Consider the following 13,202-nt stretch of genomic DNA (forward strand, 5'->3'; position numbering starts at 1 on the left):
AGTTTTTGACACATAAGGATTAATTCCTGGTATTTATTACTAGGTATTTTCAGTCTCTCCACCCCACATCATTCTTGCTATTGCCACAGAATCAGTTATAGTATCATATAGAGGATACTTGTGGCTTTGAATTATCATTTTACTGTCAATTGTTATGTTTCTGGAGAAGCCACAATTACAATGGCTTGATAGACTAGGGGAATGACTTCTGCTCCACCAGCAGCTGCTCTATTTTAACCAAATGTGCTTTCCTTCACCTTTGAAAGTAGAATAGTCACCCTAGATGTTGAGAGGTCAATTCCATATAAAAGACTTGCCAAATGTGCCGAAATGCACTTTCATGAAAGAACCAGCTTCGTTGTGCACATTAACACTGATAAAAATTACTCTGATTTTTGATTGCAAGGAACATATGCTTTCTTGATTTATTTATTACTGCATGCCAAAGGATGAAAGAGCAAAAGAGACAGTGAAAGTGTTTCTATGTATCCATTGGTGGCTGGGTATGGTTTTGCATTATGAGTTTACTTTCAGAAATGTAGAACAAATCTCTAAGCAATGAAATGACCAATTTACATATCACATCCAAGATAATAAATCGCTTTGATAGGCCATTCCTGAGATCTGTTTTCAAAGCGTTGAAAATGCCAAACCGAGCCTCAGTTTTTTTTTTTTCCTTTTACAAATCCAGTGTTCATAATCTCCCAAAATGGTATCTTTTCACCCTGGGTTAATAAATTCTACTACTTGATACATGATAGCAGCTTTTAATTAAATTAACAGTATCTAAATGTTTCAAAAATATTTAGCTAGTCTTTTTTCTTCATAAAATGGAATTTAAGTGACTGTCTCTATGTTGAATTCTTTTCTCACTCTCTTTTTTTAAGTTTTTATTTAAATTCCAGTTAGTTAACTTATAGTGTAATATTAGTTTCAGGTGTACAATGTAGTGATTCCACACTTCCATACATTATCCTGTGCTCATTACTACCTATGTTAAATTCTAATGGCTGTCCTGACTTGACTTCCATATTGGGGATTGTGTCATTTTTATTTTTTTAATCATATAAACTAGTGTTTTGACTCATAGTTATGCTTAAGAATAGGAAGGAAACAATTGACATATTTTTTAGGGGAGTGTAACTGGTCATTCAACAGCAGTTTATTTCTGGTACTGACAATGAGAAAAACAGCAGTTCCAGCTTCAGTTTATAAGTTCTTTCTACTCACTGGATTGAATGGTTCTAGCAATAAGTTAATAGTTTTGAAACTCTGGGATTTTAGATGAAGAGAATCAAAGTGAAACTCATCAAACAATTAGGTATATGGTTTAGTTCCATGCGTTTCAGAACACCTTTTTGAGCACTACTTTACAAAGATTCCAAAATAGGAACCATAGAAGCCTAAATACCTCGGAAATAAAAAGAAAATCAGAAGTTCCACTGAGTAGAGTATAATTTTCCTTGTCAGTGACCTCCAGGGGATGAGGGCACCCATTCAGTATCTTCTTATAAATGTTAGTCTCTTCTGAAGAGTGACTCTAAAAGTGACAGCATCATACTGATAACTTCTGACAAGTGTCTAGGATGACATGTCATCCAAAAGGATACTAGGCAGAAACACCTATAACGGGAAGTGAGTACTACGGGATTTTACCCCTCAGCAGGAAACTCCATGTTTGCTCCTTTGGTGCACCTTGGAATCACCTGGGCAAATAAATTTAAAAAAAAAAAACCTGGAATATTCTGTTCAGAGACACTCTGATGTAGTTGGTTTGGATTTGCTCAGGGCATTGGGATTTGAGAAGCCCTCCTAGGTGATTTTAAGGAGCAGCCGGGGCTAAACACCAAAGTATAAAGTGAAGTTTCTTTTTAAATATTTAATAGCGTTATTGAGACATAATTCACATACCATCCTATTCACCTATGTAATGTGTACTATACAGTGGTTTTCAGTACATTCACATAATCATGCCACCATCACTGCTGTCAATTTTACAACATTTCCACCACCCCAAAAAGAAATCCATTAGCAGACACTCCCCATTTCTTCCCCATTCCCACCCCAGCCCTCGGCCACCACTAACCTCTTTTCTGTATAGATTTGCCTGTTCCAGACATCTCATGAAAAAGGATCATGGAATCTATGGCCTTTTGAGAAAGACTTCAATCTCTTCGCATGATGTTTTTAGGGTTCATACATACTATAGCATGTATCAGTCACTTCATTTTTGTTGCCAAATAATATTGTATTGCATGGGTAATAGTATAGTTTGTTTATCCGTTCATCAGTTGGTAGATATTTGGGTTGTTCTAAACTTTGGCTATTATGAATGATGCTGCTGCAAACATTTTGTACAAGTTTTTTTGCATGCACATATGTTTTCATTTCTCTTGAATATACATCTAAAAGTAGAAATACTAGGTTATATGGTAATTTTATATCTAACTTTCAAGGAACTGTGAGACTTTTCCAGAGTAGCTATGCTATTCCCTCTTCCTCATCATCAATGTATGAGGGTTCCAGTTTCTCCACATCCTTGTCAACACTTGTTATCTATTATTTTGATGATAGCCATTCTAGTAGGTATAAAATGATATCTCTGGGGTTTTGATTTGCATTGTCTTATAGCTAAACAAGTTGAACATCTTTTCGTGTACTTATTGTCCATTTGTATATCGTCTTGAGAGAAATGTCTAATTAGATCCTTGCTATAATCTAATTGAGTTGTTTTATCGTTATTGAGTTGTAAAAGTTTTTAGATATATTATACATGCAAGTTCTTTATAAGAAATATGATTTGCAAATATTTTCTTCCATTCTGTGGGTTGTCTTTTCATTTTCTTGAAAGTCTCCACTGAAGCAGAAATGTTTATAATTTTGATTTGTTGCTGGTGCTTTTGACAATCTATCCAGTAATGCTTTGCATAACCCAAGGTAATGAAAATTCTCTCCTACATTTTCTTCTAAGTGTTTTACAGTTTTAGCTCTACATTTAGGTCTATAATCTGCTTTCAGTTAATTTTTCTGTACAGTGTATGGGAAAGGTCCAACTTTATTCTTGTGTATGTGGATATCCTAGACCAAGTTTTTTTTTAATTTTTTTTATTTATTTATGATAGTCAGAGAGAGAGAGAGAGGCAGAGACATAGGCAGAGGGAGAAGCAGGCTCCATGCACCGGGAGCCCGACGTGGGATTTGATCCTGGGTCTCCAGGGTCGCGCCCTGAGCCAAAGGCAGGCACTAAACCGCTGCGCCACCCAGGGATCCCTAGACCAAGTTTTTAAAATAATCTCTTCACCAATGGTTAGTGAACATCTTGCTGAAAGTCAGCTGTGTGATGAACTTCATGGGGTATGGCATATGAGGCATCTATGCCAAAAAATGAGTTGCCAGAGAGTTCCGGCTTCTTTCTGCTCTCCCTTAGGGAGCCCGTACACTGGTTGAAATTCTAAACACACACTTGGAACTACCAAAGAACACATTTACACAGTCTCTGATCAGTATGCTGCGGTCTCCCTAGGGGGTGGTGGGAGGTTGAAGGGGATGCTTAGAAATTACATGAAGAGTGATATCAAACACTGAAGGTTTCTGAAGGAGTTGTCTTCACCTTTATGCACCAATACACATATGTACACTTAAGTTGTAGTGTGTGACCTACAAGTCAGGAAATGTCTGGCTGAATGCCATGGTGCTATTGATGTTTTATTGCTTTGTGCTTTTACCTATTTGAATGAAAGAAGGAAACTCCTTGAAAATTATGAATCAGATTACTTCCAGGAATATTATGAAATTGTTTTATCTGCAAATGCTCGAGAAAACAGCAGTTAAACTATACCTCCAAAAGGCCCTTGAGTGGAATGTAGTCCAAAGAAGAGGGGTATATCATCCATACCCAAAGTTCTATGCTGCTATGAGAGGTAGGTAGTAGATAGGATTGGGAATAGTTAAGAAAATCCCCATCTGTTAAGCCACCAGACTGAGAGTCCAAGTTGAGGAACAAGTCAAGTTCCTTCCCTCTCTTCAGCTCTAAAAGTGCTGATTCTGGCACAGGCAGGTTCATCTTCCACAAGTGGCTTCTGTGTGCTTGTATAGTAAGGGAACATGCATGGCAAATGTCTTCTTATACTGCTGAGCTTAAGGAAGGCAAGTTAAGGTATGCTTTGGGGGATCATATTGAAACTTCTCTCATGTCTCATAAATCCCCCAGGCAAATACCTTTTTATCCCAAGAAGGCAGCAAGAAAAGTAGGCATAGGATCTCATAGTCCTGGTTTCAAATCCTGAGTCTACCACACAATCTGGGTAATTTTCAGTGAAGTATTTAACTTTTTTGAGCCTCATCTTTCTCTTTTGTATCATGGGAATATCAAAATATTTGTTAATGGTCATCATTGGATAAACTGGGATAACAAGTGCAAAATTCCTGCCTCTAGTTGAGAGTTACTATACATTATTTCCCTCTCCCTTTTAATACCAAAGATATGGTACACTCCCAGTTTTAAAACTCATTTCTTGGGCCTTGAATCCAAAGAACTAAAAGTATTATTAGCCAAAATGAAGGTTGGATTTACAATTTGACATGTCAGATCCCTCTCCTATATCATTCTGTTCCCTCAGTGGTCTGATGGCCAGTTTCTTGGCAAGGTATAGAACCTCACCTCATGGGGTCTTCCTGCCACCCTGAGAAAAACATCACTACTGTCCATGACTTTGGTGACTCATCAGCATTCCAGTGAACTACCCAGCTGTTTGAAACAGCAGGTATTTATTTTCTTTGGTCTGAATATGCAAAGATGAAATGCAGCTGCCTGTTTTTGGAAAAGCTTTCTTGGTCTGTGTCATTTGGTTAGGTTAAGCACTGGAATGTGTTATGACCTTGGTCTGCACACTAACCTTTCCCAGGTGCTCATAGAGCTTGTTTATGCAAGTATTTATGGGCCACAAAGTGGAAAGTGAGCCCAAGTTTCCCTAACATTCTTTTTGGAGAGATTAGTTGTACAGCAGGAGTATTCATGTGACTATCAGTAGGGGGGTACATTTACCATAACAAGTGTGTGAGGCCTCATATAGAAGAAGTTATAAGGAGGCATGAAACCTAGCTTGTTTTTTCAAGTGACCTGGGGTATGTAATCCTCTCAAACACTTCCATTGACTCCATGATAAGGAAAACACTTCCGTGGGCCTTCCTGTAATATCCCAAAGATCATCAGGAAATAACAGGCATGGGAGGACTTTGCCCCAAGAGCCAAGAACACATCCAGGTAGTGGCATCTGTATTATTTGTACTCCTATGGAATTCAGTTCAGTTGCTTTCTATAAAACACTCAGAATTCCCTTAATGATGATGTGTCAAAAATTGAGAAGAACAAATTTGAGAAGTATAAATGAGTTAGCCTGAAAAAGAAACAAGAATTCAATAAGGAACTTAAGAAACAATAATTCAATAAGGAATTTAGCATTTATTTTTACTAGGCCACATTATCATATATGTCCTTTTTAGAAACCCTGTGGATATAAGTAGAGATATTAAAAAGTAGAATAAACTACTTACTCTCCACATTAAGAGAGGAGAACAGAGGTATATATAAATTCCAAGCAGTATATGTTCCAAACCTCAAAATCCTTTTTTGGAATTTGGCCCGGAATATATAAATCTGGACATATAAGTACAAATGTTACTCATATAACTATAAATATGTAAAGCCTAAACTATTTGATTTTGAAATGCAGTCTGTTATAACTTAAGACACATTTAAATATACTCCATTTCTGCTGGAGTTCAGTTCATCCCCTTGAAAAATGTAGGACTTTACTTTGTAATGGGAAAAAAGAAGCCATGGAGAATAATTTGAGGAGGCTTTACAGTTGATAATAACTTTAACTTTTTTAGATGGAGAAGTCCATAGCATTATTTTAGATTAAATCTAGAATTTATATTTGGAAAAAAATAGCCAAACCTTCAGAAAATTCAACAATAATAAAGTATTACATAATTTCCCCAAGCTTGGAGAAAGTAAAATGGGGGTTTCCAGTTTAAACAAAATCTCACATGTGGTTGTAAGGATCAAATTAAAAGGTGCACATGAAAGTGCTTTGGAAATGGCAGTGTCTTCAGGCTACCATGGAGTAGCTCGGTAAGGAGCCTGACTTTGGAACCAGATGTGTGTGTCCCAATTCCAAAATGATTGCTGTTGTATGGATTCATTAACCTCTCTGCACCCCAATATCCACATCTGAAAAATAGAGATCATAATAATTCCCATGACTGCTATGAAAAGAAATCAATAGGCAAATGTAAAATTGTCAGGACAGGGCAGCCCGGGTGGCTCAGCGGTTTAGCGCCGCCTTCAGTCTAGGGCCTGATCCTAGAGACCCAGGATCAGGTCCCACATCGTGCTCCCTGCATGGAGCCTGCTTCTTCCTCTGCCTGTGTCTCTGCCTCTCTCTCTCTCTCTCTCTCTCTCTCTCTCTCTGTCTCTCATGAATAAATAAATAAAATCTTAAAAATTGTCAGGACAATTCCTGTCATAAAGAAAGTGCACAACTAATGTTGGTAATGATGATAGTGGTTGAGATAATGTTGCAGATGTATTTGGGGAAAATAAGAGTACAAAGAGGAAGAAGTATTTGTTTTTGAAGATGGGGGATAAACTAACTGACCCAGTCTGCTTAAAGAGGAGTAAACAGAACTAGAAACATTAGATTTGGAAATAGAATGGAAAAGGACACCCAGTTCATACATACATTCTAAGTCAAGACAAGTCTTTCTTGATACTTGCAGAAATATGAACAGCACTTAATATAATTTGCAAATGAAATATTTTGCATATATACTATGGAGCCACAAAATTACAGCTTAAAAACAAAGTTTAACAAGAATTTAATAGTAAGTATCACAGAGATTATGAAATGATGATGTGGGATAATAAAGGTTTTTATTGCCACAAATACGGGATGACGGCATTATTCAAGAACGGTAGACAAAACAGCCTGACTCCACAGAGAGAGGGACACCTCTTCACAAGACCTTTTCCAAAGCTAGGCTCTAGTTATTCTTTATGCCTTTGACTAGATTTTGCCACCCATTTTCTAAAACAGTGGCCACATACTACGTACTGGAAAGCCAAAGCCACCTGAACCTTTTTATGGCTGTCACCCAGGTGCCTGAGCAGTCCTACTGCTCTCCAAAGGAGCTTCTCAAGGCCACCCAGCTCTGCTCACTCACCTGCCCTTCTTGTTCCACTGCCGCCTCTGCCTGGCTAAGCAATGCCCCTCAATTCTGCCTGGGATGCCCCCTCCCCTCCTTGCTGCCACGACATCGGTGGACAAAATGGACCCCAAAGAGAGCCATCTTTGCTTCTCTACCAGCTGAGGGAACTTGTATGTGGGCTATTTCAGATCTGCCAAAATTATTCCAGCAACACTTGGCAAAAGACCAGGCTGTGAGATTTTCATGCTAAAAATGGAGAATTGGGGCCAATATTCTTACTATAATTTTCTTAATTCCAAGAGTTTAAAAATAAAATATATACATATATATGTATTCAGTAAAAGGATTGGGAAGCAGCTGGGCAGCCTGGCTGAGAGGCTGGATAAAAACAGAGCAGCTGTGTTGGTCTTAAGCCTGAGCTGGCTGCATAACCCTTGATTTCTTTGAACTCTGGGCCTGAGGATTCAGGGCCATAAAACAAAGCTAACAAGTGTTGAGCTATCTGATTTCTTGTGAAACATAAAGAGGAGAGTTGATTGTTAAGCAGTTTGCAAATGGAAAGTATTGCAGAAACGCTTATAATAATAAAAGGCTTATTATAGTACTTTCCCAGGTTCTGGGACTACTGTAATGTGAAGGATAGCACATGCAAGACCTAACACGTCTATCAAAGAGCTGGTGGGGTGTCTGCAAAAGTAAATACTCTATTATATATGGTGATATCTCATATGCCGATCAACATAATAAGTCTAGCTGGATAGCTGCTTTAGTATAAGATAAGCAAAGCAAGCATGGGAGCATTTTAAAGGTATTTATGCACAGGAAGATATAGATAAAATATGTTTCAGCTGGAAAGTAGGGATCAGGGGTGTGTTGTGCCTGTTGGTATCTTCATGCTGCCTTATGATTATCAAGTGCCTAACATTCTGTCTGGTGCAAAGTAACTGACAATAAACCATCAGTTCTTTCCCTTTCCCCTAGCATTTTGTCCTCAGTGGGAGATGGCTTGAAGAGAGGGTCATGGGGAGTTTTGAGTGCCAAGAGTACACAGTCTAAACAAAATCAGTTTACTGTTTACTATTCAAATATAGCCTTGAGACAATGTCTATCATTCCTCCTTTCTACCAGATTGTCACGCTGTGTCATGCCTATGAAGACATTTTTGACCTGTCCTTGTTTATCTTTTATTCAGGGAGCGCTATAAAAATTACCTGTTTACTACATCTGTTATGGCCATTTACAGCATTCTAAGGTTGCGATTTCCTTTAGTGAACACCACTGAACAGATTCTTACTTGTTGAGTATGACTTATTGCTTCAGCTATCTTTATAAACACTGCCAAAAGCCTTTAATCCTCTCTCAGTTGAGTGTATCTTTGGGGTTGTTTTGTGGTTAAAACTAACCTTTTGGCAGAGAGTTGAATGAACGAGGAAAAGGAATTGGGATAGGAAGCAGTTTGTAGAAAGATCCTTGGGAAAAGCCCTTTTCCCTGCATTACATTTTGCATTCCATTAGAGACAACGGATTGAAAACAAAGCACAAACCTGGCTGAGAACCTGAAAGGCAAGTTTCAGCATGAGTGAATTTTTAACAGCCTCAAAGAGGGGGTTAAAATGAAATTCTGACAACCTTAACTGCGCTTTTTCTCCAAGTACTGCTATCATGATAAAAGGTGAAATGTCAGCAGTCACCTATTATTCTGTCTAACAGTACTTGATAATTTTTCCTCTGTGGGAGCACTTGCCCTTTTATAGTTTTGACTCTGCGTTTTGACTGACTGCCCAAAGATCACAATTACTTAAGCCATTACCTGCGCTTGGGCAGCACAGCCAGGACCTGTTCTGCTTCACCAGATCCTCCTGGGCTTTGCTCTTGGTGGCTCCAGCCAAGCAAATGAGGCCTGCGATATGGGTTATTTACTGCCTCTGGTTTAAATCACTCCAATAACCTGTATGCATCCTGAAACTGAAAACATACCTAATGGTCATGTTTTCTGAAAAGGAGAGACCAACTTATTTCTGTGTGTCAGGAAAATACATTATACATCCAGAAAATACTTTATACATCCAGAAAAATCACAGAGGGTGTCCCTCAAAATATTCTAGAAGAGGAGTACGGCTTACCACAGAGAGGTGAAGGGGGGTCTTCTATTTAATTGTATTTGCATAACATGCTTTGAACAAATGTTATGTTTAACTAGGGTGTCTGCTCAGGGAAAGCTTCCAAGGTGACAATTACACAGACTCAGCCTGAAAAAAGGCTTACATTTTGTGGGAAGAATCAGATGAGAGGTATAAGTTATTGAGGGAAGTGGTTTAGAAATTGGAATATTAGAATCGGTCATGACCCATCGAATTCAAATATCCTTGGGACTAAACAGGTGAAAGAAATGAATGAAGGATGTGTGAGGATTGTAGCACCGTGGAGGTTGTGAGCACCATTTAAATGGAGCATGGTCCCTCGTGAGAGTCTCAGTGCCATCCAAATGCTGGCCCATTATTGCCAGGCTTTCAGCATTTTCAAAACTTTTTTTTTTTAGGTTGACAGATATTTTACTATGTTGAACTCCAGAAAGGTATACACGAAAACAATTCTAAGTACCAAAACTCGTCCCACAGGCCAATAGTTTTTTCCCCTCTGGGTTATGGCACGTGTCATTATAAATTTTATCTCATCTTCATTGTCATTGATTGTTACAGATTAGGTTGCATGGGGAGCAGATTCTGAAACAGAATTTAGCCAGGAGGTGCTTTACTCTGGGGAATGTTCTTGAGATCAGCACCTTTAGTGGGAAAGAGTAGGAAACAGCTTTGAGCTGTAGCCAAATCTCAATGGAAATCTCAGCCAACTTCAAAAAGGCTAAAACTCAGTGGTCCTGCAGAGTTGCTCCCAGTTGGATGAAGGGATGGGGTCTTTACACTCAGCATGGACCAGTCATCAGATGTGGTCTTCTTTGAGCAGAGGTGTGACTTTGAATGATGTGGCTCTCCTCAACTAAAGAAGTATCCATCTGGATAAACAGCAGTCTGAGTAGGCAAAACCAGTTGTTCTCTCTAAAGGGGGATCTGAATGGTGCACTACAATTACATGTGGCATAGTGGTAGGTTAGGTTTTTCTACATGGACTGTGTTGTCCCTGAAAGCAAGGGATGAAGTCTCAATTATCTTTGAACTGATCTGACATCATGCCCTAGAGAAGAGAGATGATCTCATATACATTTTTCCCAGTCCTCCCTTTACCTTCCCCACTTCTTGCTGGACTGTGTACCTCCCACAGCTATTGGAACAGAATTCCTGAGTCCCCTGAGGAATTCCTAGCTCCTTGATTCAACCTCAGAGCTGTAATGTTGTGGCCTACAATCCATTTTGTGGGCATTTGTAAGAATAAGGGTGCAACTTAAGTGTATGGAGATATGATGAAATATAGTCATTCACCCATATTTACAACATGTGCTTTTTGATATCCTACTTTGTACCAGGCACTGAGCTACCTACACTAAACAAAATATGTTCTCTGCATGCAAGAAAGTTGGTATTTAGTTGGCAATGCAAATGCATTGGCAGGCAAATATTGTGTGATAGGTGATGTGATAGGGCTGGTCACAAGTGTCTTGGAAAACCACTTGGAATAAACCCCTAGTTAGAAGCAATTATAATAATCTTGGTGAACAACAATTCATCAAGGCAATCAATGCTAAATTGGCCAGGGAGTGTCAGATTCTAAAATGTGTTGAGGTAGTCTGTGGGGGATCCCTGGGTGGCTCAGCAGTTTAGCGCCTGCCTTCCACCCAGGACGTAATCCTGGAGTTCCGGGATCAAGTCCCGCATCAGGCTCCCTGCACAGAGCCTGCTTCTCCCTCTACCTGTGTCTCTGCCTCTCTCTCTCTCTGTCTCTCATAAGTAAATAAATAAAAATTTTTTTAAAAAGGAGGTAGTCTATGCAAGATTTGGTGAATATTAGCATAATGAAGAGTGGGGAAGTAAGGACCCTAACACATTCTCCAGGTTGCAGGTTTAAACATGATTCTGAAATGGGAAGATGTGAATGAAAGATGGGATAAAGAAAGAGAATCAAAGCACAAGGTATAAGCTACTGATAATTAAGATGTAGTTTAGTGCTTAATAACTATTTATGGAATTTATTCCTCCTTATGAAATAAGGGCAGACAGTCATTAATAACCTGCATCTGGCATATTTTGGTAAGTATAATTAGAGCCATGGACAGTGTACTATGGAAAGATAAAGGAAAGGAAGGCATTAATTCCAATTCATGAGATGGGAAGATCTTCTTGAAGTAGGTTAATAATGATGACGATGACAATAGCTGATATGAATAGCTGTTGAGTACTAAGGCCTATGTTAAGTGCCTTTTATGTCTTAATTCATTTAGTCCTTCCCATAATCCTGTAGCATCGACACTATTACCATTCTCTCTGAATGGAGATGAGAAAACTGAGGCTCTCAGAAACATGAAGCAATTTACCCAAGACTTGATGAGAAGAAAGTGGTGGCACTGGGATTTGAATTCAGCCAAAGTCTGCTGTCTTATCAAAAACAATACTCTCTCTTACCCAAAGTGGACCTGAAAATAAACATGAGAGAGCAGAGGGTTCACGCTGAAGGGAACTGTTTTTCAAAGGTCTTATGATGCTTTGAGTTTAGGGGAGAAATGCCTGAGGTATGACCAGACATGAGGTACAGGGGTGGGAGCATGGTTTGAAGTTTAAGTTTAGAAAATTAGATGAAAGCATGCTGGTCGATGGCCTTACATACTAAATAGAGGAGTCAGGGTTTTAGTCCATGTGGAATGGGGAGCCAGAGAGGGTTGTGGAAGGGGAAGTGGTAAGATCTAAGTTTGGAAACAGTCACTCTGACTGTGAAAGGTGGACAGATAAGTGGACATAATGGAGGCAGGTGCTACAGAGGAGGAAACCCCTGAATATTGTTTAGGCACTTTGTACAAGGACAGGGACAGGGCAAGTAGATGGAATGGAAGGAAGAGATCTACTGAAGGTAGAAGGTGGGAAACAAAGGAGTTGGTTAGTGCAATGGCTCAGGTTTTGAGGTTGTGGTGTTGGGAACACAAGATAAAGTTGGGTAGAGAGAGAACATGAGGTCACTCTCAGATTGTAAAAATGGAGGTTTAGGCTTTGAGAGAGGCTTTTCTAGAAAAGACTTGGGAACCCCCACTTAGAGCTTCTTATGGACGCTGGAGCTTGGATGGGGTGGGATTGAGATTAAGGAAAAGTCAGAAAGTATACATTTAAAGAGAAGGTAAAGGAAGATGACTTTTAAAATGTTGTACATCGTATTATTAAATAAGAAATGAGCTGTTCCTATCTATGGCCATAGTCTAAGAAAGAAATATGTGAAGTTGTAGTTTTAAGATAAGAGTTCATATTTAAGATTGGGTAAAATGTTTCAGGAGAAGGGTTAGATTAACACATGATGATTTGCTGTGAAATTTTCTAGAAGTTCAGTAGTCCAGTTCCTTATGGGAACACAGCCCTGACTTCTCATGGAGGGCTGGTGAGCTCAGGTTGTTCTAATGTCTCAATTATTTGTTGGCTACTCAGTATATACATTTTTCTGTTAAAACATCATGCGATGCTATTGAATTCTGACTTCTTTAGGATGAGTATAGATTATTACTTTTATTCTAATGATAATTCAAGATTCATTTTTATGATATATAGTTCAATATCCCAAACATTTAAAGGCAGATTATGATAGATGTAACAGGAGGGAGAAATCCCCCAATATTTGAAGAGTGGGACGATACATCCAGCCCATCTCTGCTCCTCCAGTACATACAAAGGCTCTGTGTGTATTTGTGTGTGTGTGAAGTATAGTATATTTTATTTTTGTCTGAGGATTATTTGATAATTTAAGTTATATGAGATATATTGAGGTAATATGCTCCCCTAGGCATAAGTGAGAATGTCAAAGCCAAGAGTGGAAAGAAGTTTTTGTTGCAGAAATTTTCAACA

At 38.8% G+C, this 13,202-nt stretch overlaps 1 protein-coding gene across 50 annotated transcripts in view; it reads left to right on the forward strand.

The window, feature by feature from the left end:
- THRB (thyroid hormone receptor beta) overlaps positions 1-13,202 on the forward strand; it is a 372,815-nt gene that overhangs the window by 93,978 nt on the left and 265,635 nt on the right. The gene's annotated exons all lie outside the window — the stretch shown is intronic.

The sequence above is a fragment of the Vulpes vulpes genome, chromosome 11 (genome assembly GCF_048418805.1).
Source record: "Vulpes vulpes isolate BD-2025 chromosome 11, VulVul3, whole genome shotgun sequence".
Classification (NCBI taxonomy): Eukaryota; Metazoa; Chordata; class Mammalia; order Carnivora; family Canidae; genus Vulpes; species Vulpes vulpes.